Source organism: Phocoena sinus, chromosome 11, assembly GCF_008692025.1.
Source record: "Phocoena sinus isolate mPhoSin1 chromosome 11, mPhoSin1.pri, whole genome shotgun sequence".
Taxonomy (NCBI): Eukaryota; Metazoa; Chordata; class Mammalia; order Artiodactyla; family Phocoenidae; genus Phocoena; species Phocoena sinus.
This window is the reverse complement of record NC_045773.1, coordinates 32704497-32728384: the sequence shown is the minus strand read 5'-3', so window position 1 is coordinate 32728384 and position 23888 is coordinate 32704497. Positions and strand designations below refer to the sequence as shown.

General features: G+C 42.0%; 1 protein-coding gene across 1 annotated transcript in view; it reads right to left on the bottom strand.

The window, feature by feature from the left end:
- Positions 1-19614, bottom strand: part of ERC2 (ELKS/RAB6-interacting/CAST family member 2) — a 1048627-nt gene extending 1029013 nt beyond the window's left edge. Inside the window, exon 1 of the mRNA XM_032647533.1 lies at positions 19254-19614. The gene's annotated coding sequence lies outside the window, so the exon portion shown is untranslated. The remainder of the gene's footprint in view (positions 1-19253) is intronic.
- Between the last annotated feature and the right edge of the window lie 4274 nt (positions 19615-23888).

The window sequence follows — 23888 nt, the reverse complement described above, 5'->3', positions numbered from 1 at the left end:
CGGTGTGCACAGTGGTAGCATGGTTTGTCCTCAGGAGGACAGACCTGGCAAAGAAGCCCAAGCACACCTTGGAAGACCACTCAGGGTCACTTAAGCAGGGAGATCCCAGGCCTGTTGGTCCCGCAGACTCCCCCTCCCCCATGGGGAAGGTGCAGGCAGATGAGGGCCAGAGTGGGCCCTCTAAAGCCTCAGGCCCTGTGCAGGTGCTCTTCCTGCCCAGAGCTAAGGGTACACAGGAGGTACATAAAACAGTTTTTGAATATTTGAAAGAATATATGTAATATTATGACATTTTCATCATATGATTGAAATTACTTCCATGGCATTTATTGCAATAATTTTGTAATTGTAGCCAGAGAGGTGATACATAGTGTTTTATAAAAGGAAAGAGGGGAGCTCAATATCAGACCTGGTTGGAGTCATATGTTTAATTTCTTAATGTGTAGCCTTAAGCAAATTACTTCACTTCTCCAATCCTCACTTTTCTCATTTGTAAAATGAGTATAATTGTGGTACTTTCCATAGTGATTTGGAAAAGATTAAATAAGACAATAGAAGAAAAGTACTTAGTACAATGCCCAGCACACAGCTAATGCTCAGTAAAAGCTGACTTTAATACGCCCAAGGCTACCAGAACAGGGCACAGTCGTTTTAAACCTGAAAGTTGTCTTAGAATTCTCTCAGTCCACTAAGCTTGCTTTGTCAGACTCCTGAGTCAAACTCAGCCCTCTATTCAAAAATGCTCAAGACATCAACCATTTTTTAAAACTGGAAAGAAAAATAGACATTTTCTCATTGTCTGCAGGCTACAATATCATACATATGTAGGTATTGAAGTCCTAATAATAAGCCATTTCCTCTTTAAATACCACAATGATATGAATCAGGGGGAAAAAAGGTCCAGCTTCAGGTAGCAGAGATTTTCAAAAATGCTTTTCCATCATTCTCCAAGAAGCTCTCTGCAACTTAAACATACTCATCCACATATCACTACTCTCTCCTTTAGTCCTCCCAAACTCATTTTATAATTACTGTTTTCCACGTGCAGATTTAGCATGATTACATGTTCAGCTGCCTTGGCTATATTTTATGGTAAGGTGCTTAAGTGAAGAGATTGACTATATCTTATACTGCAAGGTAAGGACTCTGTACACCAAGTATTAGTTAATTGTACTTTCCATTGACACCTTCTGTTTTAATTTCAAACACTATCAGTTTATTCTAAGGGATTAAATTTAAAATCTGAAGCACCTAAAAACTTTTGTTAAAGGAAGAGACCACTAGCTACTACACAGCTAAATCCACATGTTTAAATACAACAAAATGCCAAACAACAACCAGTAAAAGTAAAAAAATAATTTGAGATGCTAAATCAAATTTTTTTTTAAATTATGGTTAATATAACAAGCTGATTATAACAACATTATTCACTGCCTCATAAAGTTTCATAAATGTAACAAATTAAGCTAGTTGCAATGAACAGATAAATAAGGTTTCTGATTCGTTTTTGAAACATCTGTGCATTTCCTTTAATCTGCAAAGGTAAAATGTCAATTGGCAAAGCTCTAGCTACAGTGTACTTACAAAAAAAATTCAGGAATTATTGGGTCTTACACTAAAATAATCCTCAATCTGTCAACTAACAGATGTTTCAGAGAAAATGATAGAAAGGTAGAAGAATAACAACTCTACCCCTTTGCCCCTAAAACTCCAATCACACAAAAATTTTCTACATTTAAAATCAACACGTACAGATTATGTTTAAAGAGCCCTTTACTAGAAAAGAATATACACATAATCATATACACAAGGAAAAATTTTAGCAAAGATTGTAAGCTGGGGCTTCCCTGGTGGCGCAGTGGTTAAGCATCCGCCTGCCAACGCAGGGGACACAGGTTCGAGCCCTGGTCCGGGAAGATCCTACATGCCACGGAGCAACTAAGCCCGTGCGCCAAAACTACTGAGCCTGCGCTCTAGAGCCTGCGAGCCACAACTACTGAAGCCCGTGCACCTAGAGCCCGTGCTCCACAACAAGAGAAGCCACCACAATGAGAAGCCCGCGCACTGCAACCAAGAGTAGGCCCTGCTCACTGCAACTAGAGAAAGCCCACATGCAGCAACGAAGACCCAATGCAGCCAAAAATAAATAAATTTATTTTTAAAAAAAAGATTGTAAGCTATTCCAAACACACACACACACACACACACACACAATCAATAATAAGAGAAGGGAAATGGCTTAAATGTGCAAATGAGACAAGCATTCATCTATGCATTCTGGAAAGAAGATAAAGAATAAATGTTATATCCTAACTCTGGGGTCTCTGAAAAATATGACTGATCATCATGGAGGAGTCACATGAGACTTTAGCAAAGGCCAGGTTCAGGGTGCTGAATAGTATTCAGTAACCACTATAACAACTGAAATTATAGTGAATAAGAGTCAATAACTACATTAAGTCATCAAGTGACTGAATTAAATCTCTTAGTGCATGGATAAGTGTAGGCTTATCCAGCAAAATATATTAAAAGAGAAATTACGGGACATGGTTTCAATCTATTTAACAAATATTTCGAGAACAAATCTGTAGTATTGTTTCTGACCTTCCAGGGACTCAAGTTCCTCCATTTCAAAGGAAAACAATAGCCCCTTTATTCAGGTTTACACAAGCAACTCCAGTTATTGTGCATGGCTACCAGGTATTGTGAACATTGGAAATAGATGAGACCCTTTCTGGTAGTAATAGGGTGTGGTCTCAGATGGAGAGAGTCCTATAAAAGAAAGACAGAGTAGTACCAGAGAGAGAAAATCCAGTTTTTTAACCTGAGCAAAAACTAAGGAGGAGGGGGGGCAGATCCGCAGTCGCATATATTAAAGAATTTACAAGCCTCGTGAGAAATTAAGGTTGTTTTTATTTCAAGAATCTGAAAACAAATAGTGTAAGGATATTTTTGATCATCACGGCAGCCATGCCCGTTGAGTTTGAGCAACAAGCTGTACCCTAAGGAATCACTATGCGCCAAAGAGAAAGGAAAAAAGATGGACCTGGGAATCTAAATGATGTGTTCTCACCCAGTGAAAGGTAAGGGACGTCAAGCTCCTCAGCATGAAGCCAAGTTTCGCACAAGTTGAATATTGTGAATACGGTGGGAGAATTGAGTCATCACCCAGCACACAGCAGGGTAGACCAGCTGACTGCCAAAGAACCGGCCCGGAATAGTTGGCATCATATTCCAGTTACAAGCAGCAATTTAGTTAATCTGGTTAAATTAATGTTGTTAATTTGAATTAGTAATATGACGTGTACTTAATTTCTAAATTGATTTAAGTTTTATAAAGGCGTAGGAGCTTAGAAAAAAAAAAACCTCACCAGCTTTATGTTTATACAGTTAAAAGTATCATTACAATAACAGTAATTTAAGCATACCTGGGGTTCTATGAGAAGTATCTTCTTTTAAAGGGATCTCATCTAACTGGGAGAAACCTTGGTTAAGTGATTAAACGTATACTAGGTTTGAGTCCTGAAACTCACATTTTTTTATCTGTTTAACCTTGAGCTAGCTAACAAACCTCTCTGAGCCTTAGTAAGTACCTCAGTAAGTTAACAATGGCCTCAGGAGTAACAACAGCTACTTTGCGAAAACAAGGCGAGTCATGACTAAATCAAAGAAAGTGTAAGTGCTCAGCACAGTGCCTGAGGCGTGATAAACACTCAGTTCAACAACCCTCATCATCAATATTAACTACAGACACACTGCATTATTTTCTTAAAGGATGATCATCATGTTGTTAATAATGAGTCCTTTGTTCCCTATTAATTTCACATGACTATAAAAGGCATTCAAATTTTGAGTCTCAATGTTTCCTTCAAACTCTATGATTAGTTCTTGAAAGACAGTTAACGACTGAATTATTAGGAATAATAATACTAGCTACATGGGTGGTTTTACATGGATCCCAGGAAGAGAACTAGTCCCTTACGTACAATATGTGTCTTCCTCATGAGAAAAAGGAGAAAAACAATATTAAACATGTTGCGATGAACCTAAAAAGATTAGATGGTTAAAAAGGTTGCTAAGCAATTTGCACATGAGAGCACAATTTTAGCCAGTGCAGTAAATTGCCTCATTTGTTCAAAATATTCACTGTCCCTCTGTAGTCAGCTCATCCCTATAGTCTCTCCCTCCCATGAGAGGAGAATCCTTCCTGCCCCACTGTCATAAGGCTTGGCCATGTGACTTGTTTTGCAGAATGCAATGTGAGTTGAAGCAACACATGCCATATCCAAACAGAAGCTATAAGAGCCATCTTGTGAGTAAACCATACTTGTTTTCTTCTCTACCATGAGAATGGCTCATCCAAGGAAGGGACGACTCCTTCAGCCTGAGTGCCAGAATAAAGACAAGGTGGAATAGAACCATGCACAACCCATGAGAGAGAAGGAGGCCACTGAGCTTTGGAGTTGTTATCTCAGCATACCCTAGCAATATCTGACTAACACACCCAGCTCCCACAAATGTAGTACTAAAACAAAATATTTAACATTTAGGTTAAAATATAGGGCAGCATTTTCTCACTGACGGACCTCTCATTTTTTTCTTCTTTTGCCACAACACCAGTCTAGGTAATGTCATCCTTTCAGGGACAAAATATCTCGTGTTAGGTTTCTAGATAAATGCAAACCACTTGTAAATGATGTCTTTTCAAACACAGATACACATAACCAACCATTTTAACTGCCTCCAAATGTATTCTCTTTATAATTCCTGGGCCCTAATTTCTTTCCTAACAAATAGCTGCTTCTGATGCTTGGACATCAAGATGAAGACAATCGTCAGAAAAGCTCATAGAAGGATAACCCCTGTTGAGGTGACATATCAATAGTTGCACAAACAGCTCAAGTGAACACCAGGAAGTATCAATGGGTGTGGGCTGGAACTCATGACTCCAGTGGTCAGCACGTGTGTGAGTGCCTATCCTGGAGCACAGCCCCATGAAGAGTCCAGTCGTGCCCGGCCCAAGCATGCCTCACCACAGGGTGTCAGGAGAAAGGGAACCCGTACGTCTGCTACGTGTGATTCCATCTTACAGTGGCCCTGTGAGTTCCAGATTGCTCCATGTGATGCCACTGTCTTCCCTGGAGCCTTTTGCAGAACAGATGATTCAACCCTGATAGGTCCTTGAAGGCAATAACCACGGCTCATTCATCTTCAAATCTCCATACTGTAGTACTCAGTGTAGAGCAGTTAAAAGCATGGGCTTTGAGGCAAGAGTCCAAGATTCAAATCCTAGCTTCTCTATTTACTTGGGTAAAGACCATGTGAGGAAATGCTCTTAAGCGCCCTACTGATGTCCCTCTGACTTGAACATTTTAGAGTGCCCCAAAGGACTTCACACTGCCCATATCAGCATCTCTGCTAAGGATTTCTTTTGAACCTTGGAAAACTACTCTGCTTTTGCAAGGTGGGGGATGGAACTGCCAGGGAATTAACCATTCTCAGAAACAACTGACAGAAATATGGATACACCAATGTTCATAGATGCATTATTCACAATAGCAAAAATGTAGAAACAAACCAAATGTCCATCAGCGGATGAACGGATAAACAAAATGTGGTATATAAGTACAATGGAATATCATTCATCCGTAAAAAGGAAGGAAACTCTGATGCATGCTACATCATGGATGAATCTTGAAACCATTATGCTAAGAGATGTAAGCCAGACACAAAAGGACAAATATTGTATGATTCCACTCGTATAATGTACCTAGAATAATCAAATTCATAGAGACGGAAAGTAGAATAGCGGTTGTCAAGGGCTGGGGGCAGGAGGGAATAGGAGTCATTGTTTAATGAGCACAGAGCTTCAGTTTGAGATGATGCAAAAATTCTGGAGATGGAGAGTGATTATGATTGCACAATATTGTGAGTGAACTTAATACCACAGAACTGTACACTTAAAAATGGCTTAAATGATAAATGTTATATATATTTTACCACAATAAAAAATAATAAAAATAAATTTTCAAAAAGAAAACAAAAAACAACTGACAGGAGCTGGTGGTTACATACCCCTGCTTCCTCACCCCTCACATGAGACCATCCAGAGGCAGGTGTGTTACACTATCTCCAGAGTTTCCTTGTGCGATTAAACTCCAGTCGCCACTGAAGTAACTTACTGAATAATGTCCTATGTATTGGCTGCCTTCTCCCCGCTGTCTCATATCCTTGTTCACCTACTGGCGTTCCCTGTATGTCCCAAACAATTCCTTGTACTAGAATACTTGTCTCAGGTTCTAATTCTGGGAGAAGCTAAACTAAGACACCCAGGCAAGTTTCTTAACTTCTCTAAATGTTAATTTCCTCATCATGAGAAATAATATTTGGATCAAGATTAAATGAGATCATTCTTGCACGTTCTTAGCACAGTGTCTGACATATAGTAGGTACTTAATATGAGTTTCTTGAACTTCTGGTCCAAGAGTTATTTGCCCTTTTGATAAACTGTGTCTCGGTTTCAGGAAGAGGTTAGAAACCCAAGAGCTATTCTTTCCCATCTCCTACCTGATTAACACCTCCCATGTTATTTTTATTGAAATATAGTTGATTTACAAAGTTGTGTTAGTTTCAGGTGTACAGTAAAGTGATTCAGTTATACATATATTTAAAAACGTACATATTCTTTTCTTTTACATCAACATCTCCCATGATTTAACATTCACCATTTAACCACAAGAGGCATGAAAAGGAACCGAAAGTTTGCATCCAACTCAATCCTCTGCTTAGAAGTGGGCAGAGCCCACAAAGAAAGTTAAAAAGCTCCCAAATAACAGTTAGATCCTCCAAGGCAGACAGATCACCATCATACCCTCCTGACCAGGGGAATGAGAGGGCTGTGGGGTTAATTGTACACAAATCTTAATTCTTACCCTTCTTTCTCTTTGGCTCCAAATGTACCATCATAGCATCACTAAGGCATATGATGAGGACTAAGATGCATTTAGTCTTTTTCTACCAAATGAAACCATGGAATCATGAAAATCCATTGAGGTGCATCCTTTGCTAAGTACCATTTTATTTTCTTTGGTTTCTCTTTACTGGTGCACCAAAATACACAGAGAATTTTGCTAAGCACAATGACCACCTATGCCACTTAGCCTATCAAAGGAATATGCTACTGACGATGGCAGACTCTCCTAAATAAGACTGGTGAGAAGTTCAATTTCTATCCACTACTTTTGCAGAAAATGCCTTTCTTAATATACGTTTTTTTAAAGCTGAACAAACAAAAGTTTATTACACTTATATGTTAAAAAGGGAAGCTCTGTACCCCAAGACAAATAAGTGACAAAATCCAAATTACATCTTGATCTTTATCATAATCCACAAAGCTTTTTTTTTTAAATTTCATATGTCCATAGCCTTTAACTTCATTCTTATCCCTCACAACTATATAGAGTTGGCCACCTTAAGTCCGAAGCATCTGACTGAGTAAACACCATCTATATTGGGCATGTTTAAATGGTTTCCATCTTTGCCTCAATTACATTATGTTTCTGAGGCTCATGTTTCTCCTTTATTACTGCCTATATTTTTTTCATTTTCCACTTACTTTTTATAAAATAATGAGAAGATTAAAGAACTACTCAAATGATTACACGAACTCTGCTATACAAATATGGTGATGTTGCTGAAATAAAACTACTTGTTATCAGGTAAGGCCATAATATAGTAGCTCAAAATGTTGGCTCACAAGCTGAAGCACAGAAGTCAAGATTAAGGTATGAAAGGCAGTTTAGCAGTGTTACCATCTAGAGTACAAAAATCATACAAAAGTAAAGCCATAGGCAGCTGGTATACATGGGGCACTGAAGGCAGTTTCAGCGCATAACTCTCAATCTTGTACGCTTCACAGAATAATTAAACCATTTTCATTCATGAGCATTCTCACGCCACTCTCAGAAATTGTACACTATGAATTACTTTAACTATTGCTTTCTATTGGTCTAACAAAGTCAGTTTAATTGCACCCATTAACTGCAAACATTTGCAAACATTTTAAAACAAGATCCATGCTCTGTGCTTTGCTCAAAACTCACTGAAAAGGACCTGGTCCCAGACGACATTCAGAGAGATGCTCAAAACCAACAAACAGCGTGGAGTCTCACTACAGATCTTTTATCAGGAGCATCTTCACCTGGAAAATGGTCTTTTAAAGTTATTAAGGCTGCATAAAGTGTGTTTGGTCAATGAAATCAGAATGGGCACTGCTAGGATTCCCAAGACCATATTCATAATCTTTCTATTGTTTTCCAGGTCATCCTGCTACTCCCTTACCCCAATTTCAAACTCCATACTCCCACAAACACCAAAAGCAGGTAGTTATTGCCACGAAAGTGGAATGAAAGAAGAATAAAGAGAATTCAGCATCTCTGGTTGTGTCAGTTCCCTACTGAAACCCTTTGACGGTTAAGCTTGAACTTCATCTCCTTAGTGGATCACAGGGTCTTCATGCCTGTTACTCTCCCTGGCCTCTCTCACAAACCCCCACCCCCAGCCAAGCTAAACTCCATCTCCTCAGGTCTACTTTCATCTCCCCAAACCCCCAACCTTCCATTCTCTTGCTCATCTTTGGACCTGGACTGTTCCCCCTGTTATTTGTACCATCAAAACCAAGGCCAGGGACTTCCCTCATGGTCCAGTGGTTGAACACGCTTTCCAATGCAGGGGCTGTGGGTTTGATCCCTGGTCGGAGAGCTAAGATCCCACATGCCTCGCAGCCAAAAACCCAAAACATAGAAAAGAAGCAATATTGTAACAAATTCAATAAAGACTCAAAAAAATGTGATAGGGGAAGGATGTTTAAAAAAACAAAACAAAAAACCAAGCTTACCCCAGCCAGGTCCTCTTAGTGTTCTACCTCCCCTTAGGTGTTGCCTTCTTCTAGAAGCCTGTCTCCATCCTTCATCCATGAATCTCCCACGTCCTCCTAGAGGAGGACAGCCTGGGTGTTCTGCCATAAGAGCTTCCATTACAGTAGCCTGCTTACTTGTTTGGTGCCCCCCTAGAGGCTACAATCCCTGAGCCCCCCAAAATCACCTATTTACAACTCTGCTCTGTTTACAACTGCACCCCCAGTGCCAGCAGAGAGCTGCCATGAAGTAAGCACACATATATATAGCGAAAATATAATATAATGGCTTAACTCTTTGTTAATAAAGTCCATCATGAAAGCACACTGGACATTCTTGTTTTCCAGGATAAAATAGCTTATAAAATGACAGTTACTTAGTTGATCCTTTGCATGAAAAACCTGCTGTAAAAAAAAAAAAATCATTTTAGACCTGGAAAAGAGCCAGATGGTTTTGATATATATTAAGAAACGGAGAAATAAGTAGAAAGCTAGTGGTAAAGCCAGAAATGGAATTTAGGTCTCTTGACTTGCAGGTCAGTGCTCACATCTCTATATCCAAAAGAATCTGCTTGGGGTGGGGGGGGGGGCGGAATTCCCTGGTGGCGCAGTGGTTGAGAGTCCGCCTGCCGATGCAGGGGACACGGGTTCGTGCCCCAGTCCAGAAAGATCCCACATGCCGCGGAGCGGCTGGGCCCGTGAGCCATGGCCGCTGAGCCTGCACGTCCGGAGCCTGTGCTCCGCAACGGGAGAGGCCACGGCAGTGAGAGGCCCGCGTACCACCAAAAAAAAAAAAAATCTGCTCGGAAGTTATTCATGTTGCTGATTTTAAGGATGTCCCCTCAATGTATTTGAAGGCTCTGTATGAAAAGATAGTACTTTCTCAGACTTAACAAAAAAGGTAAAGAATTTCCCTTATGTACCCCTACTAACTGCTCTGTGCTTGCAAGCCTGATGAACAGCAGTCACTGAAACTCCAGTGCCTTTATATCCACCCAGCATCAAACAGGACCTATTTTCAACGAACTCCTAAGAATACCAAGCTATCATCCAATTCACTATGTAACCTCCTGCTTCCCCCCATGGAGAGGTTTCAGAAACAAGATGGCTAGAGAACCAAAGCGGGTAGGGGGAAGGAAGCAGGGAGAATTTTACCCAGAAGGAACAAAAAGCACACATCACCAGACAGAAAGAAAACACATCTGAAGCCCTCTCCTGAGAGCCAAATGTGGAAAAGGATCAACAACGCTGCTCCACTAGGATCCTGATCTTTGAACCACAGTCTTGCTCCTCCAGGGATGGCAGTTAGCTTGCAGCCAGCTGGCAGGAATGCAGCATGGCTAATCTGCCTTAAACCAGGAATAAGAAAGTCATCTCGGTAGGAGTTTGGTGCCTACCGGTGTCACTAAGAAAATAACCATGGATCAGACCAACCTCACATCTTACAGAGCCACTCAACCTTCCGCCTTCAGAGTGTTGTTCTCCACCCTCAGAGCAGCTCCCAGACCCCAAATCACCTTGGGCCCCTACCTTCAATCACCTTGGGCCCACAGAAGATGAACTTCCCACCCTGACCACACCCATCTTGTTTTAGAGAAATCTGCTACAAAAGAACTAGTAACTACAGTGCACAACTCAGTATAATTCCTTACATAAAACCCTGCCCTTTCTTGCTATAATTAGCCATACTGTTTTAGGGGAAAGCCTCTCACAGTTTGCATAAGGATCTGAGCATATTCTTAAAGAACACATTGCTCAATTCCCATTCAAGCTCTTGTCTTCTGAGCCACTAAGAAATTGCCTTGAATTAATAGTTTGCTCTTAATACACTTACAGAGAATGCACTTTGCTGCCTGTAATTCATTCACATTCTGAAATCACAGAATGACAACTACCTTTAGGGGTGGAAAGCTGTAAGGCAGGAAGAAAGAATTAGACTCCCCCCATGCATACACACACACGTGCGTGCACATACTGCACACATACAAGAGAATTAAGTGAGCGAAATGTAGAATTTGAAGAACAAACCACAGCAAAGTAAAGCTGCTGGTATAAGGCATCTATGAACATTGCCACTGGCCTTCCATCTATAGGTGTACCCCAGGGATGCCCTCCAACCCAACCCATACTCCTCATCTGCTGGGGCTGCAATCTCACGATTGACTCCCAGGAAAAAGTAATCACAGTTCTTTCCTGAAAGTGCTGGCTGCCTTCCTTTCCTTCTCTCTCTCTCTCTCTCCCTTTTTTTTTTTTTTTTAATTTTGTTGAGTGCCCACTAGATGCCAGCAACTAGAGATTTCCTGGAACTTCAAAGCAACAAATCTGGAAAATGCAAGTGGAGAAGGAATGCACAAAATGCTAAAAGCAGAACTTGAGGCACAGACCTGGGAAACAGGGCCAGCCAAGTGCTAAGGAAATCCGGATAGAGCAGAAGTTGAACTGGCCCAAGAGAGGGGTGACCAATTACATCAGCAATTAAGTCAGTGAGGTAGTGGCCTCGAGTTTCCCCAGCTGAGACACAGTGAGTAGCAAATCATGCAGAGAACTCGGCCCTAGCCATAAAAGAGAGACAATCTGGCTCTTGCTGGTGCCTTTGGCATTGACACTGGTGGGGCTCAGTTGTTGCTTCTGTTGTAACTGTGTGTAAACACACTGCTCCTGCTATGCCCACTGATAATTTAACAGCCTGAGAGTCAAGCAGATGTGGGTTCACCCAACCAAGTTCCGGTTCTACCATGGCATTAATTTTAAGCAAGCTCCTCTGCTCATTTATTCAATCAACAAATATTTATTCAGCAGCCACTATGTGTCAAAGATTCTTCCAAGCACTGGAGGATACAGCAAAAGGCAAAAGCTCTTGCCTTCATAGAGTTTATCAAATTCTTTGAGCCTCAGTTTCCTCATCTATAAAATGGGGATAATATACCTACCTTTATGGGTATTATGAAATGAGGGATATAAAGCACCTAGCACATAGTAAATGTTCATAACTAGTGTCCTTCATAGAACAGAGCAAACTTTTCCACAACCCCCAATTAGGGTGTAAGCTCCAAGTGAGGAACTATCTATGGTTCACCCCTATACCACCAGTACCTATCACATAGTAGATGCTCAATAAATATTACACAAATCAATGAATGAGTCCTCAAGCTATAGTAGCCATTATTATGGTAACTGATAATAATTATTCTTCCCCAAACCACTGAGGTTCTACTACCTTAAAAAGCAACAGGACATTAAATTAAAGGCTTTTTTTTTAAAGTAAGGTGCACTACACAATATATCTTTGGACTTTTTTTTAACACGACAGCAAATGTAATTAAGCGTAAGTATTCCAATTCATCGAATCTATGAGTACAGAGACCTACATGGACAGCTAATGTAGATGCTACCTCCTACTTTCCTAAGCACAAAGTAAGGACAAGTTGGCCAGACCTCAGGTTGATCCAGAAGACACTTAAAAAGTAAGTTAAAGTTTAGCAGATGTGCCAAAAGATGATCAGTAAAGATAAGCTTTTTAAAAAGTGCTGCATAAACAATCACAAAATCTCAATGGCTTAAAACAACAAAGGTATTTCTCGGTCACATTGTATGTCCAATGCCAGTTGACTGGAAGCTTTGCTCATTTAGTGACTCAGGGACCCTGGCGGATGGAGGCTCCATCTCAACAGGTGCTTGTATGATCATCACAGCAGAAAAGAGTACTGGATGGTCTCACACTGGAAATTAAATGCTCTAGCATAGAGGTAACACAACATACACCTGGAGAAAAAGTAGCTGTGGCGAACATTAACAACCTCTACCCTGGACGATACTAAAACACAGCAAGCTGTGAAATAACAAAGGGATTTGTTAAAGAGGATGCTCCAATAAAACATCTGGACAGCTCTAAGATTCACATAATCCTGGACCTGGGAGAATGTGTAGGGATCATTTCAGATCAGTGGCCTCAACATAAAGACATACCAGACTACACAAACCTGGACCCTGAATTTTCAGAGCAGCTTTGCTTTTTTCTGTAAATATACTCAGGGTCCAGACAAGTTTTTTTTCAGGAAACAAAAGTTTCTACAGCTGAAAAACATTTGAAAACCACTAATGTAAACCAAATCCTTTATTTTACAGATTAAAAAAGTAGAGAGACAGGAGAAAAAAAGGAGGCCCAGGAAGTTAAATTGACCCTGCCCCACCCCTAAGAAAGCTCCAGAATGATTAGCAGATGTGGAAATAAGTCCACTGACAGAATTTGTTGTAATGTTCACCACTCTCTGGCCATACCCTTCATCTCTGCTACCTTTGGCACAATGGAGCCAGACCCAGACCAAAATCATGTCATACAAGGTCATCAAGGGTTCAGTAAATGATACAGACAAGAAGTAGAAGTCCCCACCTATTGCACTAAATAATGATTCACATCCCATTAACAATTCTCTACATTACTCATTCCCTACTTCCTGGTAAATGTGAAGCCATTAGTAGAAATTAATACTAACCTTCAGGAGACTTTCATTTTTGTTCTCAGAAGATTACAGGTAAGCAGCCAACTATGATTTGTGTTCCCTCAGTTCCATTCTCTTCTCACGTTCCCAGCTCACCTTTGTGCCCAGCTTCTCCTCCACTTTCATTCACACTAAAGCACTGGTGTCACGTATTTAAGCCTCAATGATCTTCCAACCTCCAGTCTCTGTCTTTTCCAAATCATCTTACGCAGTTGTCCCTCAGTATCTGCAGGGGATTGGCTCCCAAAATGACCATGGATAGCAAAATCCAAGGATGCTCAAGTCCCTTACAGTCAACCCTCCAGACGCAGAACCCGTATACACTGAGGGCCAACTGTACTCGTTAGCCCAGAACTAAAACTCAGACTTTTCAGCCTGGAATCCAGTTGCCTCCTCAATTTTACCCCAAACTACTTTTCCAACACTATCTCTTCTGTGGCTATATTTGCCCAGCCAAAGGCAGGATGATGGCCCTGAAAGTCAAAATGACATAGTGATGAATCCTAGATCTTGTGCAAATGCCTTAATCTGATTTTTGATGTTCTCACCTTTAAAATAGGTATGATGGCATCTACTTTGAAAGGTTCTTGAGAAGGTATGTATCAGCGAGGATTATGTTTGATTACAAGTAACAAATAGTGGCTTACAAGTAAGGAGGTTATTTGTTTTAAGCAACAAGAAGTACAGGGGAAGGCAGTCTAGGCTGTTACTATGGCTCAACAATGTCAATCAAGACCAACAGCCTTCCAGGTGCCAGCTTTGTCGTTTTTAATACATGGTCTTATCTTTGTTGTTGTAGTTCGAGGCTGCGCCTCAAGGCATTGTGCCCATTTTCCCAGCAGCAAGAAGCAAAAAGCGGTCAAATGCTGCTGGGGTATACCAGCCAAGTGTGTCCTCCTCACTAAGCTTTAAGGAAGGCCCCCATCCAACAACATCCACTTGCATCATTAAGACCTGAATTTCGTGGCCATTCACGTAACGGAGTTTGGGAGCGTGAGATGCGCATATCCCCATCCCAAACAAAATTGGAGTTCTTTTAGTTAGAAAGGAGAGAATGAATACTGGATAGGCAATCAGCAATGTCTACCCCAATATTAAATTATATACTTTACGTAAAGTGCTAAGCAGAGTACACAGCACGTAGTTAACTGCTCGATGAAAGTTAAGCTATAATTATTGCTATTATTATAATTATTGTTATTATTATTCACGTGTCTTACCCTCTAGCCAAATGGAATAACTCATTATAACCAGATGTGCTCCTTACACTTCTACTATATCCACTGCTCTATCTGTACCTCTAAAACTGTCACTGCTTCAAGGTCCAGGAAAATGCCATTTCATCCAAGAATTCTTTCCTGACACCTACTCCTAATAAGTTCTATGGTAACAGGACTCACGTCAGACAAAAATTCTTGAGCTCCTCACTCCATTGAGCACAGTCCCTCAAACACAGTAGGTTCTAATAAATAGTGCCTTGATCATTTAAGTAATTCACGTATACACTCATGTATATATTCATACCTGCTTTTACAGTCAGTCCTCTAGAATCAAACATGGTATATTCCTGAAATGCACAAGTAAAACACTAGGTTTATATGTCATAAAGCCAGGGATAGGAGTGAGGGGATGAAGACTGCATTCCCCAAGAATGAGAAGAAAAATTACAAAATTCTATAAAAACACCATACTTCTTACACATTGTAGGAGTTCAGATTATAGTTCATCAAATATTCCCTCCCCAACTATGGGCAGAGTCTACTTTTACCCATGGATGTTGGGCTTCCCCATGTGACTTGGTATATCCAAAAACACTGTTAGTGGAAATGACATTAGCTTGTGCAGCTTGGCAAGGCTCTTGAATACAGTGATATCCCACGATAAGAGCATGCTCCAAGTAGCTGCTATCCCTTCAGCCCTGTCCCCAAACACAGGTGGAGCAGATCAAAATCCAACTTACAGCTTATAGCAGAGCCACCACAAGGAGCCCAACCTAGATGAGCCAAATAACAGTCAACCGACAGACTCATGAGGGTGAGAATAAATACCTGTTTTTTTGTTTGTTTGTTTTTTAAGAAGATCCCTCTTTTCTTTTTTAAAAATATTTATTTATTTATTTATCTGGCTGCGTCGCGTCTTAGTTGCAGCACACGGGATCTTCATTGCAGCATGTGGGCTCTTTGTTGTGGCGCGTGGGCTTTTCTCTAGTTGTGGTGCGGTTTTCTCTAGTTGTGGTGCGCTTTTCTCTAGTTGTGGTGCACAGGCTCCAGAATATGAGGGCTCAGTAGGTAGCTGCCCCATGGCATATGGGATCTTAGTTCCCCGACCAGGGATCGAACCCGCGTCCCCTGCATTGGAAGGTGGATTCTTAACCACTGGACCACCAGGGAAGTCCCAAGAATAAATACCTGTTGCTGTAAGTCCGGGAGTTTTGTTATGCAGCAAATGTTGACTAATTTATTTTTTACCATTTGATATAATTTCACATTTATTACATAATCATTCATTTTGTTCTTTTTCTTCTGGTAAGAAAGAACCAGTTAAAGCATCTCTGCCTTTGGTACACCTAATGATTTCTATCTTTTGATCAACTGTTTTAAATTTATGAGACCTACATTATCATTAATATCAATGCTTTTCTATTTCCCTTTTGTTTTACTATCTTCCTAAAATAAGGAAAATCACAATAAAGTATCAAGGAATAACATAAACATTGCTAAAACTGAACTGCTGGCTGGCAGGTAGGTCTCCCATGTGACAGCCAAAATGTTAACTTCTGAGCTGATAAAAGGGGTTAAAGCAAGTCCCAGTAAAACAAACAAAAATGTTGATTGTACAAAGTCAACGCCACCAAAATCAAAGACTATCTGTTGAGGTGAATTTCTGGACTCCAACACCATTCATCTAAACTCACTTTTCAGGATACCTGTTTTGGCCAACCATGACCACTGAGTTTCTTCAATGGGAAGAAGACACTGATAGGCTTAAGTCTGTGGGTTTTGCAGCATAATAAAGCAAGAGAGCAATATTGTTTTAATAGAATCATTTTAAATATAATTATATTTAATCACTAATGGAAAAGAACCTCTTTGTAAGTGGAAGAAAAAATAAAATTCCTATCCTTTAGCAAAAACAAAACAAGAAAACAAGCCAATTGGATAAAAAGAGCATGTATTCAACTAAGAACTATTCAGAACTCCAGTGGAAATTTAAGATATCAAGAAAAATGGAAGAGTGTGCATTCTATTCTGTTTTACCTTTTTTTAAGTCACCGTTAAGTTTGAAACCAAATTTCCTTTGGGCCAAAACTGACATACTGGAAATATATAATACACAAAATTACTTAAATTGCCTGTTGGTGGAGGCAACAGCTTTCAAAGTGGCAAGGCAAATAGGACAGTGCAAAGACCATCAATATGGCAGGGAACTCTTAACAGAATAGACCCTATGTAAGCCGGAAGAGCCCACACTGCAGACTGGACACATGCAGACTGCACAACCAAAATTTGAATTCAAGGCCATGTCCAAGGTCATGGGCTCTGGGTCAGAGAAACCTGGGCTCAAGTTCTCACTCTCACACTAAACTGTGGCAAGATACTTAATTCCTTTTAGTTTCCTTATCTATAATTTGAGGATAATAATAGTCCTACCTACCTCATAGGGGCTTTGCAGGGTTTAAAAAAGAAAATACATGTAAAGTACTCCCCAAAGTGCTAGCATATGCAATAACAATAATAATGATAATAGTAATAATACTACCTTGACAAACCTGTCTCCTACATGAAGACCATCCTAATCAGTATACGCTGGCTCACAATCTGTTCATGAAATGCTGAATGCACAGCTTTATATTCACATCCAGGTACAACTTCCATAAGGTGACAGCTCTCTGGTTCAACCAGTAATTTTTCCACTGAATTCAGTGACAAGAGTATTGAAAAATTAGCCTTTCACTAATAGAGAATTGAGAAGGATCTGCTCCTTCCGCCCACAATCCATCCACCCTTGAAGATCTTGCTGGTGAAAGCCATGCTTCCATCACAATCCACACACCACCACCCCCAAACTGTACAAAGCTTTCATTAAAGCACAGAAGCAGACCGACAAGATGGCTCACCTTAAAAGCAAATTCACCTTAAACGCAAACTCTTCTACCCTCCAGAAAGGATCTGGCTTGACCCCACTGCCACCTCCAAACTGGCATCCAAACTGGAAGTGAAGAAGGCAGCCTTCACTTCAGAAGTTGGGTTATACTGTCAAAAACTAAAAGAATCTATTCGTGGTAATCCAAATAAAGCATGCTTGCCTGCTTCAAAAATATCTTAAAAATCCACCCAATAGAGCCAAGAGCCAAGTACTGTATACTGAGAAACAATGTGACTTTACAAGGACAAGAGTGACCATAGGAGACAAAGCGCCACACCCTTTTCCAGATACCTCAAGAGTAAATGGTATCTCTTATAAAGGAGCCTGCAATTCTAGAGAAATAGGTGGACAATTCTAACCCCCAACACCTTCTCCCATTTCATTCTTTACACAGATTCATTTCATTTTCATTTTTAAGCCAACGGCCTGAGCATCCCCAACTACTACAACTAAAAAAAGGGTTGGGGGTGACAAATACAAGTCAAGCATACTTGCTTCTAAGCCCATTTTCGAAGAGTTTTCTTCTCGCTTGTCTGCCTCTCACAGCTGGAGCCTCATACCTGGTATAAACCAATGGTTAAGTAAAACCACTGATTTAAAAAGCCAACCAGGAAACTAACCCTGACAGTGGGAACTGCCCTCCTCTCTCGAGCATTGATTGGCTCCTGAGATTCCAGCGGTCCCCATTCTGCCCACCTAAGTGGTAGGTGTGGCTGTCAATCACAGAAGGAGCTGACAATTCACCGCTCCGGGAGTAAACTGCCTTTCATCCAGCAAAGGCAGGTAGCCGCCTAAAATCGATCCTCTCGTAACAGAGCGGACCCTCCCTCTCGCGCAAGGAGAACAGAGACCCTTAAGTACAAAATAAATAAGGCAGGGCCGATCGTAGTTCACGAGCGCTGTTTTATTATCCCGCACCAAAGCAGCCCTTAATCTTCACTGTCCTAAGATGATCTTTCAAAGGCTCCGACAGTAATAAAAAAAATAAATAAAATGAATAGGTACAATCCTATAAGTATCGCTTTTCTTGTATAATTCGGAGATGGGAAAGGCGAGGGAAGGAATGTCGTTCAGTTTAATTTCACATCGTATTCGTTTGCATATACCACCACCCTCTACCCCTCCCCAATAAATCCGCTTCATGTTCTCTGACACGGTTTTTTTGTTTGTTTGTTTGTTTGTTTTAAACCGCTGCCCTCGGAGCCCACCGAAGCAGCTAGGTACCCCACCCCCTAGTCTGAGGCTCCACCTTTCTCTACTTTGTTCTGCTTGGGAATTCCCTGAGACCCTTGCCCCTGCCAACACCCCACCCTTCAAGGCAAGAGGGGGAAAGCCAGGCGAAAGAGGGGGAGATGGAAAGAAGAAAGGCAATAGCAATGAGAGTGGCTGCAGGAGACGGACTGCGGGAGGTGGCCCGGGCCGCCGGGGCGAGCGAGCGGCCCCCGCGCGCCGGAGGAAGCCGTGCACTTGTTCCAATCCGGGGGTTTCTACATCGAGACAAATCCGCCCTTAGGCCGCCCCATCCTTTCCCCCGCCCCGGCAAGCCCTGGTGGAGGCGGGTGGTTCACCCCTCGGCTCCCCCCGATAACGCATTGCAGCTCCCCACGAGTGAGGGGGACCCGGCACGAGGGATGCCCGGGCACGGACGCCCCGAGGGAGCCGGGCGCCCAGCGGCCCCGGCGTCGACGTCTCACCTTTCCGATGCTCGCCCCGGGGCCGTCCCACATGGATTTTTACAACCTCTTGTCGCCTTGGCCCCGGGCGGCGGGGAAGAGCCGGAGCCGGCACCGGAGCCGAAGCCCGAGAGAGCAGGAGCGGGAGGAGGAGGAGGAGCAGGGAGGGGAGCGGGGGGAGGGAAGGAGGAAAGGCGCCGTTCCGAGGGCCGAGGCCGGGCGCCGGGCCGGGCGGGGCCGACGGCCGAGGGGGCGGCACCCGCCGCAGTCTCGAGACTCGCGCTCTCTCGGGCGCTGCCAGAAATGCGCTCCGCCGGGCCCCCCGCCCGGCCGCTCGGCGCGCTCGCTCGCTTGCTCGCCGCTGCCCTGACTCACATTCCCAGCATTCCCGAGGAGCTGCTGGGGGGTGGGGGGGGGCCGGGGCTGGGACGCGGCCACCTCCGCGGGGGGCAGCAGAGAGCGCCCGGCCGGGGCGGGATTCAGGCGCGGGGGTCTTCGTAACGCTTCCTCCCAGGAGGCCGCTGTCTCGGAGCATCTCGTCTCCATCCCCTGTCCCCGACGCCCCTTCCCGGCTACCCTCCTCCAAAAGCTGCCAGGCACTCGGGGGATTAGTTAGGTGGCTTCAGCGACAGGGACAGGGATGACACTTGGTGGAGGGGGTGCAACTATCTTTCAAGTTAAGCTTTAGAGCGGGGGGGGGGGGGGGGGGTCGAGGTTCCCTTACCCTGGCACCCTCGCATTAGTTTTATCTTCTTTAGGAGGGTGAAGGGATTTCAAAAGACTTACTTTCTTGTTCCTCCGAAGGAAAAAGAGAATGTAAATGAAGAAGGGAGCAAGAAAATAATACCATCATCATCATCATAGTTGCCATCATTCATTGAGTGCCTCATCTGTGCCCAGCAAAGTGTGTGCATCGTCCTATTTAAGGTAGAAAGATGGTGTCAGTTCATTCACACACATACAAATACACCTGAAGATAAAGTGCATGAGGAGTTGGACAGGTTTTGCATTGGAAAAAGCTCCCACCCAGCAAGTCTGGAGCCCCAGCTGCTGCTATTGTCTATTAGGGGACTCCAAACGTCAAGGGAATCTCCAGATTTGGTCTCTTTCACTTGAGTAGAAAGTTTGCAGGACTAGAGCAGTGATTTCCTTCCTGTCCTGATGAGTCTTATAGGGAGCTTAGACAAATGAAGCAAATCCAACCATGGGATGTCTGGGTAAGCAGAGGTAAATGGAATCATCCAAGACCAGGGATGACTCCTTTTTTCCTCTCCTGGTTGGAATTCAAATATTAAATGAAGGAAGTTGCCCCTGAAAGAGGAGGATGCCTTCCTTTTCCAGCCCAAATGCCCTATTTCTTACACCTTCCTTTTACACCTCTGGTATTTAAGGTTTTTCACAGACCCGTAGACCCTGAGGCCTCTTTGCCCTCATCCTCTTCTTTCTCTCAGTCACAAGGAAATCAGCACTCATTCTGTTGACCTGGATGCTCTGTGGGCAAAAGCAAACTACACCTGTTGTGTTTAGTTTCCCATGTACCTTTCCCTCAACTGAAAAGGCTTGTTATATATATAAAAAGCCTTGTCGAGAGTCCTTTGAGAAGTCCTATAATGCCATGTCTTTTGAAATGTTACCAACGTTTTGTGGAGTACCTTCTAAGTGCAGCACTTACATTTTCTCAACTACTCTCACAAAAACTCTGTAAGGTGTTTCTATCTTTCAGAAAAGTCAGGTAACATACCCAGCTAAAAATGTATTTAAATTTATACCTAAGGCTCACTATTCTTGGGCACCCTATCTCTTTTCCTTTGATCCTTGGGTTCTAAATAGGAATCCTTGGACTCCATGGGAACAATTTCTTACTTATATGCCTATGTACGTTTTTCCTCCAGAGAGAAGATCTATGATTCTCAACAGAATTCTTTCACACTGGGTCCTTGAAAAAGTAAAGAATAATTGTATTAAATAGAAAGCAACTTTATATAGTAGAACAAGGACTGGAAGCTTTAGGGATCTTAAATAAGTCATCTTTACCCTCTTGAGACTTAGTTTTCTTATCTGAAAAATTAAAAAGCTGAACTAAAGGATCTTAAGATTCCTTCTAGAGCCAACATTCTCTAACTTTATGTTTAAATATGTATATAAACGCATACAGTGTTCAAAATGCTTAAAAGTAGCCCTTGAGGGCTAGGGATAGAAAATTATAAGATGTGTTATGTTTTATAAAACCTGTTAAGTGGCTCCAAGTTTTTTGTTGGTTTTTGTTTTGTTTTGCTTTGCTTTGCTTTGTTGTATTTTTACATATTTCTTCATCATGGTGATCCCTTCCAGCAAGTCAGAGAAAACACTTTGTGCAGGTATTTTTTTCTCACATATTCATGCATTCATTCCCTCAACAAATACTTACTGAGTATCCACGCTGTACTAATTCCTGCAGGTTCAGAGCCTCTGCCCTCAAGGATTGCACGGTGTAGTAAGGGAGACAGGAAAACAGGCCATTACAATACCACTTAGAAGGGACAAAGCTCTGGGAACTGTAGGAGCATGAAGGAAGGACAGCCAACTTTTTACCTTGGGGTTCAGAAAATACTTCCCATGGGAATGTCATAAAATTTGCTTGCCACATCCAGCTTTCCTGCTCTATCCTGTGCTCAGTCCAGAGCAGCAGCCTGCATACTCTGTGAGCCCCACCAGAGATCAGATCTTTGATGGACACTTGCCTCTGGGTGGGCTATCACAGCATATCTCCACAGTATTTGAAACTGTGCCATGAGAATGAGTCAGCCAGCTGGTACTGAATGGTGAGCTGGTAGACCATGGTGGCCCAAATCAGAACCATGGCACCCAAAACAATGAAGCCAAAGATCATGGAGAAGTGAGCTCTAAGACCTTTGCCAAGGAAGCTGGTCTGCGGAGAGGAGAATAGGAAGCCATATAGACAGAAACCGAGATTCCTAAAGGCCTAAAAGACTTAGATAGCTAGCTGTTTACTTGATATCCCCAGTGTGGGTATCTAACTAGCATCCCAAACTTGATTTGTCCTAAACAAGACTCTGCATTTTAAGGTACCAAGCCGCTTCTCTCCCAAGGTTGCCCATCAGATTAATGGCACCACCATTTAACCAGCTACTCAGGTCCAAACCTAGGAGCAGCTCTGATTTCTCCTTTTGCTGATTTCATAGCCACCCCATCAGCCAGTTTTGTCATCTCTACCCAGGGCCATATCAGAATCTGAAGCAAAAGGAAAACTCTGTATATGTAACCCAGAATAGTCGTTCACCACATGAAGAATCTAGTTAGATGAGAAACAAAATCCCTAAACAACTCAACAACTATCTGTCCTTCTTAGGCAGGAAGTAATTTGTACATATCCCTTAACAAGGTAGATTTTAGTTGAAGAGAAACATCATTGGGCTGCCACAAAAGAAAAAAAAGGCCCAATCACCTGACCCTTAGGAAGTCAACCTATTGGCTCAGCTAAGCCAATATGAGTCAATTCTCTTTGCCAAAAGTGTTTTAAATTCTCGGTAGCCCTAAGCATCGTAGCAAACATATCAAAACCCAGCACCATCAAAATATGTATCCTTTTTCCTGTAGAAATTTTTGAAAGTTTCTTTAACTTTGCTTTTAAATTTATTTGACTAATTCGTTTTATCCACTCGTGGCTATGCTTTGTCTGTAATCATCAAGCATACTCAAGAATTATTGAGATGAGAAGAAAATCTAACCTACAATTGTTTTCAAATGAAATGAAATGTTTGTAAATATGAAAAGCCATAAAGCTACATTGTGTAGGTATTTATAACTAAACAACTATTAATTCCCCATTTACAGTTTTCTGTATATCTGTAATGTCAAGGCATGTAAGTCTTTCAGGGGCTTGTAAAAAATGTTGATTAAATGTCCAAATTACATCCATTTATTTAGTTCCTTGGTTTCCAGTAACTTTCCATTTCTATGATTCTGGCTAGTCATGAAGTCTGGCCACCTTTGCTGTCCTTGTTTCCATGAGAGGCCCCCATGTCCTCCAATAGATACATACCTTTCTTTTTTCTGTCTCAGGTAGCCTGAGCGAGTTTCTTTTCTTTGCAGACACAAATTCTCCCTGAATTGGAAAACCACCTTCCTAGTGCTTAGACAAAGCGCTTCACTCCAGTCCACTAGAATCCAGTGGCCAAATCTGGCCCAGTGACCGAATCTGGCCCAGTAACCAGATTCCCCAAAGAAAACAAACCTTGGGGAAACCTCATAAGTAGACATTATTACAGTCTTTGGGGATTCCTCACTCTGCTTCTGAGAAGATGTGGCAGATGGCCATGCTAAGGCCTAAGCCTGGGCTATGTCTGTTTCTATGTGGTATTTTCCATGAGCTACTGCCCATCCCTTAGGCCTCCTCTTCCTGCAGTGTTCCCTGACTTGGCTATTTAAAGGTAGTTCATTAGCACATTTTAAATTATGCTAAAAGCTGTAAAATTAAAAGGACTTTTAACCATGCCCATTTTTCAACAATTTCAGGGTGGAAAAGACCCCTTAGAAGCCCCTAAGGAGAGGAATAACTACAGATGCAGGTTTCAAATATTTCAGAATGCTACAGGCTTATATATTCTTTTGGCCTTACCCAAACCATGGTTCCTTAGACTTGTGCTTTTTGCTACT